General features: G+C 38.3%; 1 pseudogene; it reads left to right on the top strand.

The window, feature by feature from the left end:
• The window catches only part of LOC124276329, a 97,533-nt pseudogene that overhangs the window by 67,073 nt on the left and 14,325 nt on the right, over positions 1-16,135 (top strand).

The raw sequence follows: 16,135 nt of genomic DNA, 5'->3' as shown, positions 1-16,135 counted from the left end.
ATGAGGTTAGAATCCCACTAGTGATGAGGTTAGAATCCCACTAGTGATGAGGTTAGAATCCCACCAGTGATGAGGTTAGAATCCCACCAGTGATGAGGTTAGAATCCCACCAGTGATGAGGTTAGAATCCCACCAGTGATGAAGTTAGAATCCCACCAGTGATGAGGTTAGAATCCCACTGGTGATGAGGTTAGAATCCCACCAGTGATGAGGTTAGAATCCCACTAGTGATGAGGTTAGAATCCCACTAGTGAAGAATCCCACTGGTGATGAGGTCAGAATCCCACTAGTGATGAGGTTAGAATCCCACTAGTGATGAGGTTAGAATCCCACTAGTGATGAGGTTAGAATCCCACTAGTGATGAAGTTAGAATCCCACTAGTGATGAGGTCAGAATGCCACTAGTGATGCGGTTAGAATCCCACCAGGGATGAGGTTAGAATCCCACTGATGATGAGGTTTGACCATCATGGTCAGTTTGACCTGCGTCAGTGTTGGCTTTCCTTCCACATCTAGCTGACACAGTGTGATATAAATAAAATACACACACTGGACATACTTCCTTGGTCTGATTGCTCACAGCTCAAAGAACACACACTGTATTCACACATTTTCTAATGGCGCTGTTCTGCAATGTCTGATTACCAAACATTGGTGATTTTATGAGAAGAAATTGCTTTGTTATATGGTTTGAGCATACTACAGTTTGACCCTTTGAATCAGTTGTATTGAAGATGTCAAATCAGATTTTGATTTGATTGGCCCAGTGTTATCTCTAAGATGTAGAGGTTTAGGGCAGCACCTTCTTGTTTTTGTTGAAGCACTCATAATGTTCCCATTGAATCTGAAGGTATGTATGTATTTCATGGGAACTTTTTGAAAATGAATTGAATTGAAAATGAATATTAGTCCATGTATGCAATGATTTAAGAATAAAATATATTAACAACTATTTTTACCTCAGCTATAATGCATATAAATTTCTGTGTAGTAAAGAAAAGTAATTACACAAGAAATGTAAGGTGAGGTGAGGTGAGGTGAGGTGAGGTGAAATTGGGTTTAACGTCGTGCTTGAGAATATTTCGCTCATATGACGACGTGCATGCGTGTGTATGTGTATGTGCGGCTGCTTGTACTAACCCAGATTTAAGTTGGTTTTATAGTGCTAGCTCACTGTGATACCATGCCGCAGTGAAGCATGAATACCCCACTCAGACACAGTATACTGACTCCAAGCCGACCAGTCCTTGTTGTACCCATTAATGCCGAGCGCCAGGCAGGGACCAACAAGTACCATATTTTAACGCTCTTTTGGTAAGTCGGGATCAAACCCAGCGACCTTCCACTCTTCGGTGGACGCTCTAACTAACCACTACACCATGGAGGCGGTCGAGAAGTGTAAGGAATATAAAGAATTGTGTATATTTCATGCCCTGATGAATGAATAAGGGCATCATTGTGAGGGATGACTGTATCTGTCTTTTCATGAATGAAGATTGAATGGTGAAAGAAATCAAACTCAACAAATATTTTTTTAATGCCTGGCATTACATTGATGTAAAAATGAACAGATATCCCACTGCAACTAGAAATAGATTAATTGGAACCAGTCCTTCCATATAAAGATGATGCCATGGAAGTAAAGACTGGAACCAGTCTCCATGATGATGGATTATTTCACAGGGATGTAACTTGTTTTAATATGCAGTGGTGTAAATTGTTTATGACACAGTGGTGTAACTTGATTATTACACAGGGATGTAACTTGATTATTACACAGGGATGTAACTTGTTTATCACACAGTGGTGTAACATGTTTATTACACTGTGGTGTAACATGTTTACTGCACAGTGGGCAAACAAGATATAATGTGGTACAGAGCTTTGTTAAAATCAATGTAAATTCCAAATATGTGATTTTCACAGCAGTCAATGTTGAACGTTGAATGAAACATAATCTGTGCTGACAGTAACAAATAAATATGTCAACAAAATATTTCTTTATCAGAAAATACATGAACCACATTGGCCATGTATTGCATAGCAGAGCCTTCACTTTGAAGTATTTCTAACACAATCAATTCTTGTCTCGCAGGAAGGTAGCTCAGAAGAGAGGGTGGTGAGGCATTTTGAAATGCTTGGTTTCCATGACAACGAATGTGCAGACCCAGGGTTTATTTTGGATGTGAGACGCCGAGTCAGCAGTTTCATGAGTACATCATCAGGACCTGTACTTGTGCATTGTAGGTAAGCTGTTCTTGGTTAATGGACAAACACTAAACAGTGGTGCCACTCCTCGCAGATAAGCTGAACCTGTCTATCATCATTTGTGTCCTAGTGAATCTGAAGCTGATCTGCATCCTTGGTGAGAAGCATCAGACAGATTAAGGTCTTCTATTTTATTTCTAGGTTTATAGATTCTTTTACCAAAACTTTACGCTCAGAAGATAGACATTAATCTTGATAAAAACACTCAGTTATTTAAAGTTAATGTCAGACTGTTACTTCCATTAGTCAACTGACTTTCATTTTTTATATAGTCACAATCACTATCATCATCACAATCATCACCTTCAACATCATTATCAACATCACAATCACAATCACAATCACATCATCATCATCATCTTCTTCATCATCATCATCATCATCACTTCATCATCATCATCATCTTCATCATCTTCCCTTTCAATAATCATCACAAATCTCTCTGAAAACTGAGTTCATTATTGAACATTTTTGCAACACAAATGAATATAACATTCATAAAACTGCTCTGTTGAACTCTGTGCGATCAAAGTAGTTACCAGCTTCACCAGATTATCTGCCTCCCAATCAATTACTCACTGCCAGTATTCCATCATAAGCAACAGATACTAAGTCATCAAATGAATTATTCACTTTCTTCCAATACTTCTAAGTATAACAAAGAACAGAATAGATGTTTGAGATGCTATTATCACAATGAAAACCGTTGTTAGACATCATTATTTATTTAAACAAAGCTATATCTATTAACATCTTCTTGGCATCTATCAACACTACTTAACTGTTAAAAGTTGGAGTGGAACACTGTTTATGGATAGACAACTTCTTTGTTGCAGTAGTAGTTTGCGAGTTGGTGTAGATCAACACTACTTATCAAGTTGATGAAGTTGTCTATCCATAAAATGTGTTCCACTTCATCAGCACCAGCTTCTAACTGTTAAGGAAAAGTTGGAGGATAGCTCTCACATGACTTAACGATTTTAGTCAGAACATACCAGTTCTCATGTCCACTGTTCATCACCTATCAACACCACTTAACTGTTAAAAGTTGGCTTCTATCAGCACTACTTAACTGTTAAAAGTTGGCTTCTATCAACACTACTTAACTGTTAAATGTTGGCTTCTATCAGCACTAATTAACTAGTATTGGCGTCAATTCAGCGCTAATTAACTGTTAAGTGCTGGCTTCTATTTGTTCCATTGTTTTGCCTGTATATTTGTTGTCTTATTACTTTTGTTGTTCTTACATGTACATATATATGCTATCTGTCATATACATTCAATTGATTGTCTCCTATTCTCGCGGGTTTCCTATTCTCGGTAAACGTTTTCTTCGAAATCGCCGATCATTGACACTTAGCGGTTGTTTACATCACCGACTGGTAACTAGGAAGTGGACCAAGTCGGTGAATGATCAAAATCTTGCAGTGTCACGAATATTGGGGAGTTTATACCAACTTGGACATATCATACTTTTTCAGCCCTTTCGGCAGGATGACTCTTACATACACTCCAATAGCGTTAATTCCTGGTAATGCGAGAATAGGAGAAGCCTCTTTTTCAACGGATGGCATTGTTTATCACCGGCTCTTACAGTGGTAATTCATGATGGATCTGGCAGCTGATAGATGCAGATGTTAGAGGAGAAGGCCATTCATTAAATGACAACAGCATTCATCGATAAGAATTGTTTGTGTTATTTTTCAGGATCCGTAGTACCGAATAGGAAACGCCTTCCTACTCCGAAATGTTGTGTTCCTCATAATAAAGAAGTTGACAGCCATAAAAATTCTCTACCTTATACAAGTACTAATTATATATGCTGCGAGAATATTGTTTAGGCATGTAATGCATTTGTCATGTGATGACAAGCATGATACACAGATGTATCAGTTGGTCTTCTTTGTATCCATGGTACCTACGTCATTGTTAATATAAAATTCATCCTTCATCTTCTTCTTGTTACTCTTCTGAAACCTTTCACATCATGGATTTCAATAGCATTGTTTATTATAAGTATCCTGACGTATTATTGTTTTTTTTGACACTTCAAAAACATTGAAACATTCGTTGCAAGCTTTATTTTCACATAAACAACTATAAAACATCTCACTGATGATAAATGATAACTTTGTACTAAACACATCTTTGTACTAAGCCATTATTCAAGAATTTACAATGTCTGTGTGACAAAACACCCTCATTATAATCCGATGTCTGTTGTCCAAAAATATATTGTGTCTGAAAACTATGGTCTGATGATTAATTATTACTACTATTTTGAACAACATATGACAAAACAATAATTATTCATATGGTGATGTCCCAGAGAAATACACAATTAAATGCTGAAAATGTATTAGACATTTTGCTGTACTAATTATTCTTCAAATTTGAATAGAAAACAAAACAGCACCTACTCATCAAGCTGGTAATATTTATGGGCAGTTCTAAGTTCGCTTTGTTAATAACTAAGGCATACTTTCTTAGTGCATGCAAACTGATCCTGTTGACACATGAAAACACGCACACAATACATAACATTGTTTTCAATTATGTCTCTTTCGTCATACCTGTTTGTCATACCTGTATTATTTACACTGTTTGAGTGTATTCACAGTGTAGCTGTATTATACTGCAGTGTTCAGGTGTAATACATGTATGTTGCATTGTTCAGGTGTATTATTTTGCACTGGACAGGTGTATTACACTGCATTGTTCAGGTGTATTATTTTGCACTGGACAGGTGTATTACACTGCATTGTTCAGGTGTATTATTTTGCACTGGACAGGTGTATTACACTGCATTGTTGTATTATTTTGCACTGGACAGGTGTATTGCACTGCATTGTTCAGGTGTATTATTTTGCACTGGACAGGTGTATTACACTGCATTGTTCAGGTGTATTATTTTGCACTGGACAGGTGTATTACACTGCATTGTTCAGGTGTATTATTTTGCACTGGACAGGTGTATTACACTGCATTGTTCAGGTGTATTATTTTGCACTGGACAGGTGTATTACACTGCATTGTTCAGGTGTATAATACTGATTGTTTAGGTGTATTATATTGCACTCTTTGCATTGTGTAGGTGTATTGCACTGTTAATGACATACGTTAATAGTTATGATAGGAATACTAACAGATCACACAAAAGTGGAATATTTTAGTCAGGTTCCTGGTCCAGCACTGGAGACTTACATATCCTTCATCAGTGTTGTGTTCAGCTGCGTACTGGAAGAACCAGGACAGCATCCCTAGCTTGTGTTCATGTCCTCTACAATTATTCAAGTCTTGTTCCTAGTAGTGCGTTATTGACCAATACTAGCATCACCAGCTTGTGTTCATGTCCTCTACAATTATTCAAGTCTTGTTCCTAGTAGTGCGCTATTGACCAATATTCTAGCATCACTAGCTTGTGTTCATGTCCTCTACAATTATTCAAGTCTTGTTCCTAGTAGTGCGTTATTGACCAATACTAGCATCACTAGCTTGTGTTCATGTCCTCTACAATTATTCAAGTCTTGTTCCTATTAGTGCTATTGACCAATACTAGCATCACTAGCTTGTGTTCATGTCCTCTACAATTATTCAAGTCTTGTTCCTAGTAAGTGCGCTATTGACCAATACTAGCATCACTAGCTTGTGTTCATGTCCTCTACAATTATTCAAGTCTTGTTCCTAGTATCACTAGCTTGTATTGACCAATACTAGCATCACTAGCTTGTGTTCATGTCCTCTACAATTATTCAGTCTTGTCTTGTTCCTAGTATCACTAGCTTGTATTGACCAATACTAGCATAGTAGTGCGCTATTTAGCTTGTGTTCATGTCCTCTACAATTATTCAAGTCTTGTTCCTAGTAGTGCGCTATTGACCAATACTAGCATCACTAGCTTGTGTTCATGTCCTCTACAATTATTCAAGTCTTGTTCCTAGTAGTGCGCTATTGACCAATACTAGCATCACTAGCTTGTGTTCATGTCCTCTACAATTATTCAAGTCTTGTTCCTAGTAGTGCGCTATTGACCAATACTAGCATCACTAGCTTGTGTTCATGTCTTCTACAATTATTCAAGTCTTGTTCCTAGTAGTGCACTATTGACCAATACTAGCATCACTAGCTTGTGTTCATGTCCTCTACAATTATTCAAGTCTTGTTCCTAGTAGTGCGCTATTGACCAATACTAGCATCACTAGCTTGTGTTCATGTCCTCTACAATTATTCAAGTCTTGTTCCTAGTAGTGCGCTATTGACAAATACAAGCATCACTAGCTTGTGTTCATGTCCTCTACAATTATTCAAGTCTTGTTCCTAGTAGTGCGCTATTGACCAATACTAGCATCACTAGCTTGTGTTCATGTCCTCTACAATTATTCAAGTCTTGTTCCTAGTAGTGCTATTGACCAATACTAGCATCACTAGCTTGTGTTCATGTCCTCTACAATTATTCAAGTCTTGTTCCTAGTAGTGTGCTATTGACCAATACTAGCATCACTAGCTTGTGTTCATGTCCTCTACAATTATTCAAGTCTTGTTCCTAGTAGTGCGCTATTGACCAATACTAGCATCACTAGCTTGTGTTCATGTCCTCTACAATTATTCAAGTCTTGTTCCTAGTAGTGCGCTATTGACCAATACTAGCATCACTAGCTTGTGTTCATGTCCTCTACAATTATTCAAGTCTTGTTCCTAGTAGTGCGCTATTGACCAATACTAGCATCACTAGCTTGTGTTCATGTCCTCTACAATTATTCAAGTCTTGTTCCTAGTAGTGCACTATTGACCAATACTAGCATCACTAGCTTGTGTTCATGTCCTCTACAATTATTCAAGTCTTGTTCCTAGTAGTACGCTATTGACCAATACTAGCATCACTAGCTTGTGTTCATGTCCTCTACAATTATTCAAGTCTTGTTCCTAGTAGTGCGCTATTGACCAATACTAGCATCACTAGCTTGTGTTCATGTCCTCTACAATTATTCAAGTCTTGTTCCTAGTAGTCAAGTCTTGTTCTTAGTAGCACGCTTATTGACCAATACTAGCATCACTAGCTTGTGTTCATGTCCTCTACAATTATTCAAGTCTTGTTCCTAGTAGTGCGCTATTGACCAATACTAGCATCACTAGCTTGTGTTCATGTCCTCTACAATTATTCAAGTCTTGTTCCTAGTAGTGCATGCTATTGACCAATACTAGCATCACTAGCTTGTGTTCATGTCCTCTACAATTATTCAAGTCTTGTTCCTACTAGCTTGTGCTATTGACCAATACTAGCATCACTAGCTTGTGTTCATGTCCTCTACAATTATTCAAGTCTTGTTCCTAGTAGTGCTAGCTATTGACCAATACTAGCATCACTAGCTTGTGTTCATGTCCTCTACAATTATTCCAGTCTTGTTCCTAGTAGTGTGCTATTGACAAATACAAGCATCACTAGCTTGTGTTCATGTCCTCTACAATTATTCAAGTCTTGTTCCTAGTAGTGCTTATTGACCAATACTAGCATCACTAGCTTGTGTTCATGTCCTCTACAATTATTTCAAGTCTTGTTCCTAGTAGTGCGCTTATTGACCAATACTAGCATCACTAGCTTGTGTTCATGTCCTCTACAATTATTCAAGTCTTGTTCCTAGTAGTGCGCTATTGACCAATACTAGCATCACTAGCTTGTGTTCATGTCCTCTACAATTATTCAAGTCTTGTTCCTAGTAGTGCGCTATTGACCAATACTAGCATCACTAGCTTGTGTTCATGTCCTCTACAATTATTCAAGTCTTGTTCCTAGTAGTGTGCTATTGACCAATACTAGCATCACTAGCTTGTGTTCATGTCCTCTACAATTATTCAAGTCTTGTTCCTAGTAATGCACTATTGACCAATACTAGCATCACTAGCTTGTGTTCATGTCCTCTACAATTATTCAAGTCTTGTTCCTAGTAGTGCACTATTGACCAATACTAGCATCACTAGCTTGTGTTCATGTCCTCTACAATTATTCAAGTCTTGTTCCTAGTAGTGCTATTGACCAATACTAGCATCACTAGCTTGTGTTCATGTCCTCTACAATTATTCAATTCTTGTTCCTAGTAGTCTTGCACTAGTAGTGCTATTGACCAATACTAGCATCACTAGCTTGTGTTCATGTCCTCTACAATTATTCAAGTCTTGTTCCTAGTAGTGTGCTATTGACCAATACTAGCATCACTAGCTTGTGTTCATGTCCTCTACAATTATTCAAGTCTTGTTCCTAGTAGTGCGCTATTGACCAATACTAGCATCACTAGCTTGTGTTCATGTCCTCTACAATTATTCAAGTCTTGTTCCTAGTAGTGAGCTATTGACGAATACATTAAGACTCTGAGCATCTCAATGAGCCCAGTTTTTGTAGAAGCTCCCCATCACTATCATCACAATCACATGTACTTGTGAGTTATGAGGAGGAAAATTGGCTATATCGTTTTTCAAATGTAACATGCATGGTATATGGCTCTGTAAGTTTCAATTCCTGAACAAGTGTGGATGTAGCTTTTCAGAAAGGAAGGTTGGATCAAAACTAACATCCGAACTTCATGAATGAGCAATTTTGCAAAGCAGTTCATCATCAAAAAATTGTATCACCAAGTAAGTTACATATATTCAACATCATAAGCAACTTTTTTGGTGACAAAAACTTTGACACTATAATGTGTACAGTCTTACTGTCATCTGCAGACATGGTTCAGTTCCAAAAAGGGAAGAGGCTAGGTCACCTGGGTGATTCAGTTTACTCAGCCTCTGCAATATGATGCAGGTGTTCTTCTGTCTAGGGTGGCGGGTGGGTAGCCTAGTGGTTAGAGCATTCGCTCTTCATGCCAAAGACCTGGGTTCGATTCCCTACATGGGTACAATGTGTGAAGCCCATTTCTGGTGTCCCCCGCCGTGATATTGCTAAAAGCTCACTCACTCATTTTATCTCAAGCATGTGGATACCTATGATCTTGAGTTTGAATCCCGGTTCATCTTAATTCGTTTGTGTCCAGGTTTGTCTGCACCATATCCATGTAAATGGTTCCGCCAAATTGGTAAATGTCTGAGACCAGCATCATTTTGGGCTTCCATCCCACATTAAGCAAACAAGCTGTCAATATTGGTCGAAGCAGCATTAAACTGATACACTCACTCCAGAACAGGTGTGTGCGCACTTCTCCTCCCTGCCTTCAGACCTTCAGACCTACATGGGGCGTTGGGGTAGCCTAGTGGTTAAAGCGTTCGCTCGTCACGCCGAAGGCCCTGGTTCGAATCCCCACATGGGTACAACATGTGAAGCCCATTTCTGGTGTCCCCCGCCGTGATGTTGCTGGAATATTGCTATGAGGGGCGTAAAACCATTCTAAGTCAGTGAGACCTACATGTACTCTGTATTATGATTCTTGGTCTGTAAGAACCATGCTAATCTTCATGGCTCTCATTAATGATGTAAATGTCATTTAGATACCTTGTCATGACATGTTGTAAACCAAAACGATTGTATGTCTATCGAAGCTTTCGTTTGATTTGTTGAATATGAAACAACGTAATGAAAAGACATTATGAACAAAAAACATTGATATATTTGTCGTCAGTTACCATAAATTACTAATTAATAGGGAGCTGAAGAATAACATCAATTTCTAATGGGCTGTCTCTGTGAGCAAATCACTGTTTTGTTTCTGTATAATCACACATGATGATGAGAGGCATGACTAAAACATTGGCTATACTTTATTGAGACTATAAGTTTTGCAAATTCTTGAATTATGAAACAGTCTGTGTCATTACTTTTGATAACAGTTTCACTTCGTTATTAAGCTGTTTTTTAGTGAGTGAGTGAGTGAGTTTAGATTAACGCCGCACTCAGCAATATTCCAGCTATATGGCTGCGGTCTGTAAATAATCGAGTCTGGACCAGACAATCCAGTGATCAACAACATGAGCATCGATCTGCGCAGTTGGGAACCGATGACGTGTCAACCAAGTCAGTGAACCTGACCACCCGATCCCGTTAGTCGCCTCTTACGACAAGCATTGGTTACTGAAGATCAATATTCTAACCTAGACCTTCACGAGTCAGTTGTTTTATAAGAGGGAGCTAGCAAAAGAGTTTAGTTTAATGATGCTTATAATAGTATTCCAGGTACATCACAGCATGTTGGGTAATAAGTGTAGAAGGAAACCCAAAGTGATGCACATCTCTGACCTTGTCTCTCATGAAACCCCTTGTGCAAGAGTGCAGTGATGAGAACAGAGAGTGGTCCAGAATTTGAACTTAGAATCATATGTTTCTTGCATTCCCAAGGGAAGCAACTCTGCAAGTAATTTGTGGTGAGTAAGATGACCGGGACAAATATGTTATCAATGGTGGAAGACGCTAACAGTATTTCCACTCTATCAGGGCAGGGCAGTTATCCCTGGGAGGAAAGTTTGGGAGATGTTTCCCACATCCAGGACACAAGTACAGTAAATTATTTAATCTGTACAACAAATTACAGAAACTACACATTGTGGAACTACACAATTTACAGACTGATTTGTTAGGTCAGCATGCAGTGTGTTAGCCAGTGGTTAGTTTGAATCCCAATGGATGCCCCTTTCCCATCTCTCAATGATGTCTGTCAGCAGACTCCTGATTCAGCAAAACTCTATAATCCCACACATACGTCTGGTAGGAACATTAAAACTTCCAAAACTCATAATTCTGTCTTCATAAGACTTAGAGCTTGTTGGCATTTTGAATGGTGAGTAGAACTTCTATAGATAAACTTTTCTCAAAAAATATTTTGTTATCCTGTCACTTTTGAGCCGGAGGCAACAATTTATTGACATGTTATTTCAACATTTTTCATCCATGCAACCTGTTGTGGAGGCTGAAGACGAGTGATTGTTGAAACTCTCTCCCAGTACAGTATGTTCATGTCTCCAAAATTACTTTCAAAATCAATGACAATTTCGTCCTCCTCTTGATGTTTACTTTGTCAAAAAATATAAAACTTTAGAATAAAAACACGACAATCTTGAAGAGATTTTTGCAACTTCTGTTTGGCATTGAATGAAAGCCTGAAGCAGTTTCATGTTTTCATAGTAAATTCTGATCCATGGTGATAATTATTCTAAAACTTCGAATAAGATGACCAAAGAAATTGTATATAATTAACCTACATTTCACATGAGGGCTGTGGTTAAGTCTGGGAGGAGGTACAGTGTATGCTGTTTATTTTAGCATGTGAATCAACTTAATACGCTTCAAAAGGATAAACTGTTATCTTACAAAAATCCATTAGTTTCAAAGGGATGGTGAAATATTGGAGAAGCTATTTGTAGCATGAGCTAACATAACTCATTTTGTTATTGATTGGTGTTTTCACAGAACGGGACTTGGGAGAGAGAAAGGTCTCGTTGCGGACGTGTCACTTGTAGCAGTCTCCTGAAATCTTTCCTGAATCAGCTTTTTCACAAATCAATATTTTTCCTTCTCACAAACTCAGGGAAATCTAATCACCAATCAATATATCCCTGATCATTGCTCTGGATAATTATCCGTCATTTTCTTGTACGTTTGTGTTTTTGGGGAGGGAAAATTAAATTATTTGGGATTGAATTTTTCGTTTGTGTTGATTCAATGGCTCTGGGTTTCTTTCTTGAAATCAAATCCAGAGACAATCTTAAACGAAAAAAAATTTAGAATATCAGATGTTACTTCTGTTGCACAATGCATTTTCAAGGTAAAATTATGTGTTTCAACCAAAGAATATTTGGTTTCATAACAGATTGATCGTAAATACTGTTCAACAATCTAAAAAACACATGCGATAATCATTGTTCAAACTCAGTGCTCTGTGAATGTGGTAAATGATAATGGTAAAATTTATGCCTGCCAAAGAAAAATAAATGAGGACTTACATTTTTTGCTTGGTTTACAGACTCACCAAACACCATTCAAAATTTAGCAAGGGTTGTTTTCATAAACCCACAGGTAAAGGTCACATTGACATTAAAAATAATCAAAGGGATGATAATGTGACTTCAACAGAAAGGACTTCAATGATAATGATTGTTTTATCATCTTACTAATTTTGATCAAAACTTTTGCTGTCAAATTGTAAATACCTGTGCCATTGACTATTGACTGAAAAAAAGTTGATGTTGATCTTACAGAATGAGAGGTGTCAATACAGCAGTGTTGACATTTGTCTGAAACACCGATGTTGATGTTGATGTTGGTGTTGTAGGTGCGGAGGTGGCAGGACAGCAGTGTGGCAGGACAGCAGTGTTCATCGCTGTGGACTATTGTCTGAAGCAGATTGAGGCTGAGGAGAGGGTAGACATCTACAGCTGTGTGCTGCACCTACGGCGCTTCCGCAAAAATATGGTCAGGACACTGGTAAGTTTGGGGATTATGAGCACAATCTGAGATAGCCTTATATATACTAAATTCCAAAAGAAACGCAAACATTACAAATGTTTCAAATTACTTGAAAGAAGACTATATAGTGGGCTAACATAAATGGTGGTGTGTGTTTGATTCTCATATAGTCATTCTTGTCAGTTGTGTGTTCTAATGATACCAAAGTTGTAGGGTAGTTGGTTAATGAAGGCCATATTTGAAACCGGGTTGATCCCCACATGTTATTTATCATGACTTTTCATTGTGAATATTGCTAAAAGCAAATGTCATCATCTCATGGCATCCTAATGATATCAAAGTGGTTGCTAATGGAGGATATTTGAAACTGATATGTCATTTATGTCAGTGTTCTACCAAAAGGACATCTAATGACATCCTATTGGCATCTGGTTATGATGTAAAGATCATTTGTGTGTTCACTTTAAGGACTCAGATTGTTTTCTTTGCATGTTTTCATCAGTAAACATCAGTCTCTGTATTCACCACTGTATCACAGTGTTGCGTGATTTGAGTTTCTTTTGGAACTGAGTATATACATGTATTCTATAAGGACCAGTTGTTTTTACCAAGACACAGCAATATCTGTTATTTATTTCTATCAACCCTATCCTTTTTACCAGAGAATTCTCATTTGTGCTAGTGCATATATGTCACATAGGAGATAATCTTTTACAAGACCAGTAGACACTTCTTCCAACTACCTGTCTCAGAGGACATCATCTATGTTCTTTACTGTGGCCAAAGACACTTCTTCCAACTTCTTCCTACCTGTCTCAGAGACTGACATGATCTTGTTATGTTCTTTACAGGGCCAGTATCGCCTCATCTACGACACTGTGGCCAAAGACACTTCTTCCAACTACCTGTCTCAGAGACTGACATGATCTTGTTATGTTCTTTACAGGGCCAGTATCGCCTCATCTACGACACTGTGGCCAAAGACACTTCTTCCAACTACCTGTCTCAGAGACTGACATGATCTTGTTATGTTCTTTACAGGGCCAGTATCGCCTCATCTATGACACTGTGGCCAAAGACACTTCTTCCAACTACCTGTCTCAGAGACTGACATGATCTTGTTATGTTCTTTACAGGGCCAGTATCGCCTCATCTACGACACTGTGGCCATGTACATACAGACCGGCTGGACAGTGTGTCCGGGGACACTACTTCCCGCTACATATCTCAGGTCGTACAGCAAGAACGCTGAACCAAAACAACAGAAGCTGGACAGAGAGTTCCAGGTGCAGCACCGTTGCCTTCATCACTGTAACATGTATAAAGATGTTCAATCTGGAATCTTTCTTTGCTTCAAACTGAATATTCTATGACCAGTAGCAAGGGGTTCTATATCATGACAGCGTTGTTTCCTGTAGGTTACAACCTTCCTCATGTGGTTGGCATATCTTGTAAGGGCAGTTTTCTGTCCACAATAAAGAGTTCAGCATGGGAAATCATGTGAACAAATGACAGTATCCAGCTCATTCTTATGATTGTTGAGCACTTTGAGGCTCAGGTTACTGAGTTGTGTGCTTTGGGCAGAAACATATGATCTTTGGTCGAATCCTGTTTCTTACTGATTAAGCCATATCCATGGATTTGTGGATTTCTCGGTAAATATTTTAAACTTCCCTTCAGGCTTTCCTCCCACATATCGCTAACCCACCATGTTATACTGAGTGAGTGAGTTTAGTTTTACGCTGCTTTTAGTAATATTCCAGCAACATCACAGCAGGGGACACCAGAAATGGGCATCACACATTGTACCCATGTGGGAAATCGAACCCGAGTCTTCGGGTGGATGAGCCAACGCTTTAACCTCTAGGCTACCCTACCGCCCCCACCATGTAATAAGTGGAATACTGTCCACATTAAGCTAAACTAAACTTACTGACTTCTCTCTCAAGATTTATCACTGCCAAAATATGAGAAACAGAAATGATTTTATCAATGTCCAGTATGCAATGATTTGGGCATTAGGTATCACAGAGATAGTAACTGGTAGGGACAGTAATGTGGGTTGAACTGATTTCTCAGTGGGCTAGCACTATAAAAATGACATTCAGTGTGTATTAATGTCCAGTAATTACTCCATATGAAAACCCCCAATATACAAATCATATATAGTAATGTATGTGTACTTATATTGATATTTCTCAGACATTACATACGGTTGTTCCTCGGCTGAGTATTGGAGACTGTGCCAGTGGACATCGTGTTGAGAACCGCAGCAAGAGCCGCGACATCATGATGCTGCCTCGTGAGTACCTTCATCTCATACAACATCTTCTTTACCTGTAATTACAGGTGTTATTATAACATCACTTTGATCTTCCAATGCTGGTATTTAATATGTCGTATAAACTCGGTATGGTTTACAGTGTAATTGGAGCAGTGTGCCTGATGAACATGCATCACTTAGTTTCGCAAGTAATTACTATTAGATCAAGAAAAGATTAATTCCACCTTGGCATGGATGTCATCTTGTAATCATTTGAAAGGTCCATCTGTACCTCATGCTTGTCATGAGAGCTGAGTAAGGTGGAGGTCAGTTTGTCCAGCTGTGTCACTTGTCAGGTTTGAGTTTGATGCTGATTGCTATTCATGCTTTCAATCACTGGGTTGTCTGGTCTAAACTCAATATTTAAGTCTGTCATGACAAAGATTGAATATTGCTGATAGCAAAGTGAAACACCTCCCCCTAGCTTACATAGGCAAAACCAAGACAGTATTTCAGTTTTGAGAAACCTGAGCTCTCAATCCTTTTTATTAAGTGAAATCTAAAATTGAGATTAAATGGACAACAGTATGGCAAAAGTTTATAGTCCACTAATGCATGGGGACTTGATTCTAATGAAAATCTAAATTTGATCTTTAATGTGAACAAGAAAAATTAATTCTTATTGATACAAAAGAGACTTTGAGGCTGAGGCAGAGAGAGCGAGTGAGTGAATTGGGTTTTATGCCATTTTTAGCAATCTTCCAACAAAATCATAGAAGGGACCGCAGAAAGTGGCCTCCATGTAGAAATGAACCTTCAACAAGATGAACTTTGCCACTATCCTCCAAATAAAGGTTTCACCATTGCTCCACAGTGCTGCAATATTAGTTACAATAATACAATAATTGACCCTGACTGGACCTTGTTTTAGTCATTTAGTCTGAATATTGATAGTGCATTAATATGACATGAACAGACATAAAAAAGTGATTTAGGTGCAAGAGACATTCTTTATTTCCTCAGATTTGACAAACTTAAAAATATTGCCACTTTTATTCAGAAACAGTATGAACTAAATATAGTTGTACATATAATGTATCGTGACTGCAGTGTATCCGACAGCCCAGACATATACAGATCAGTGAATCATGGACCATCCTGGTGACGAGGAAGTGTGTCTGATGATAGATATTTTTAACCTCAGAAAAAACACGACACAC

Source organism: Haliotis rubra, unplaced genomic scaffold, assembly GCF_003918875.1.
Source record: "Haliotis rubra isolate DU_JTF1 unplaced genomic scaffold, ASM391887v1 Scf208, whole genome shotgun sequence".
NCBI lineage: Eukaryota > Metazoa > Mollusca > Gastropoda > Lepetellida > Haliotidae > Haliotis > Haliotis rubra.
Note: the sequence above shows the minus strand (reverse complement) of the source record. Positions and strands in the feature narration are given on the sequence as shown.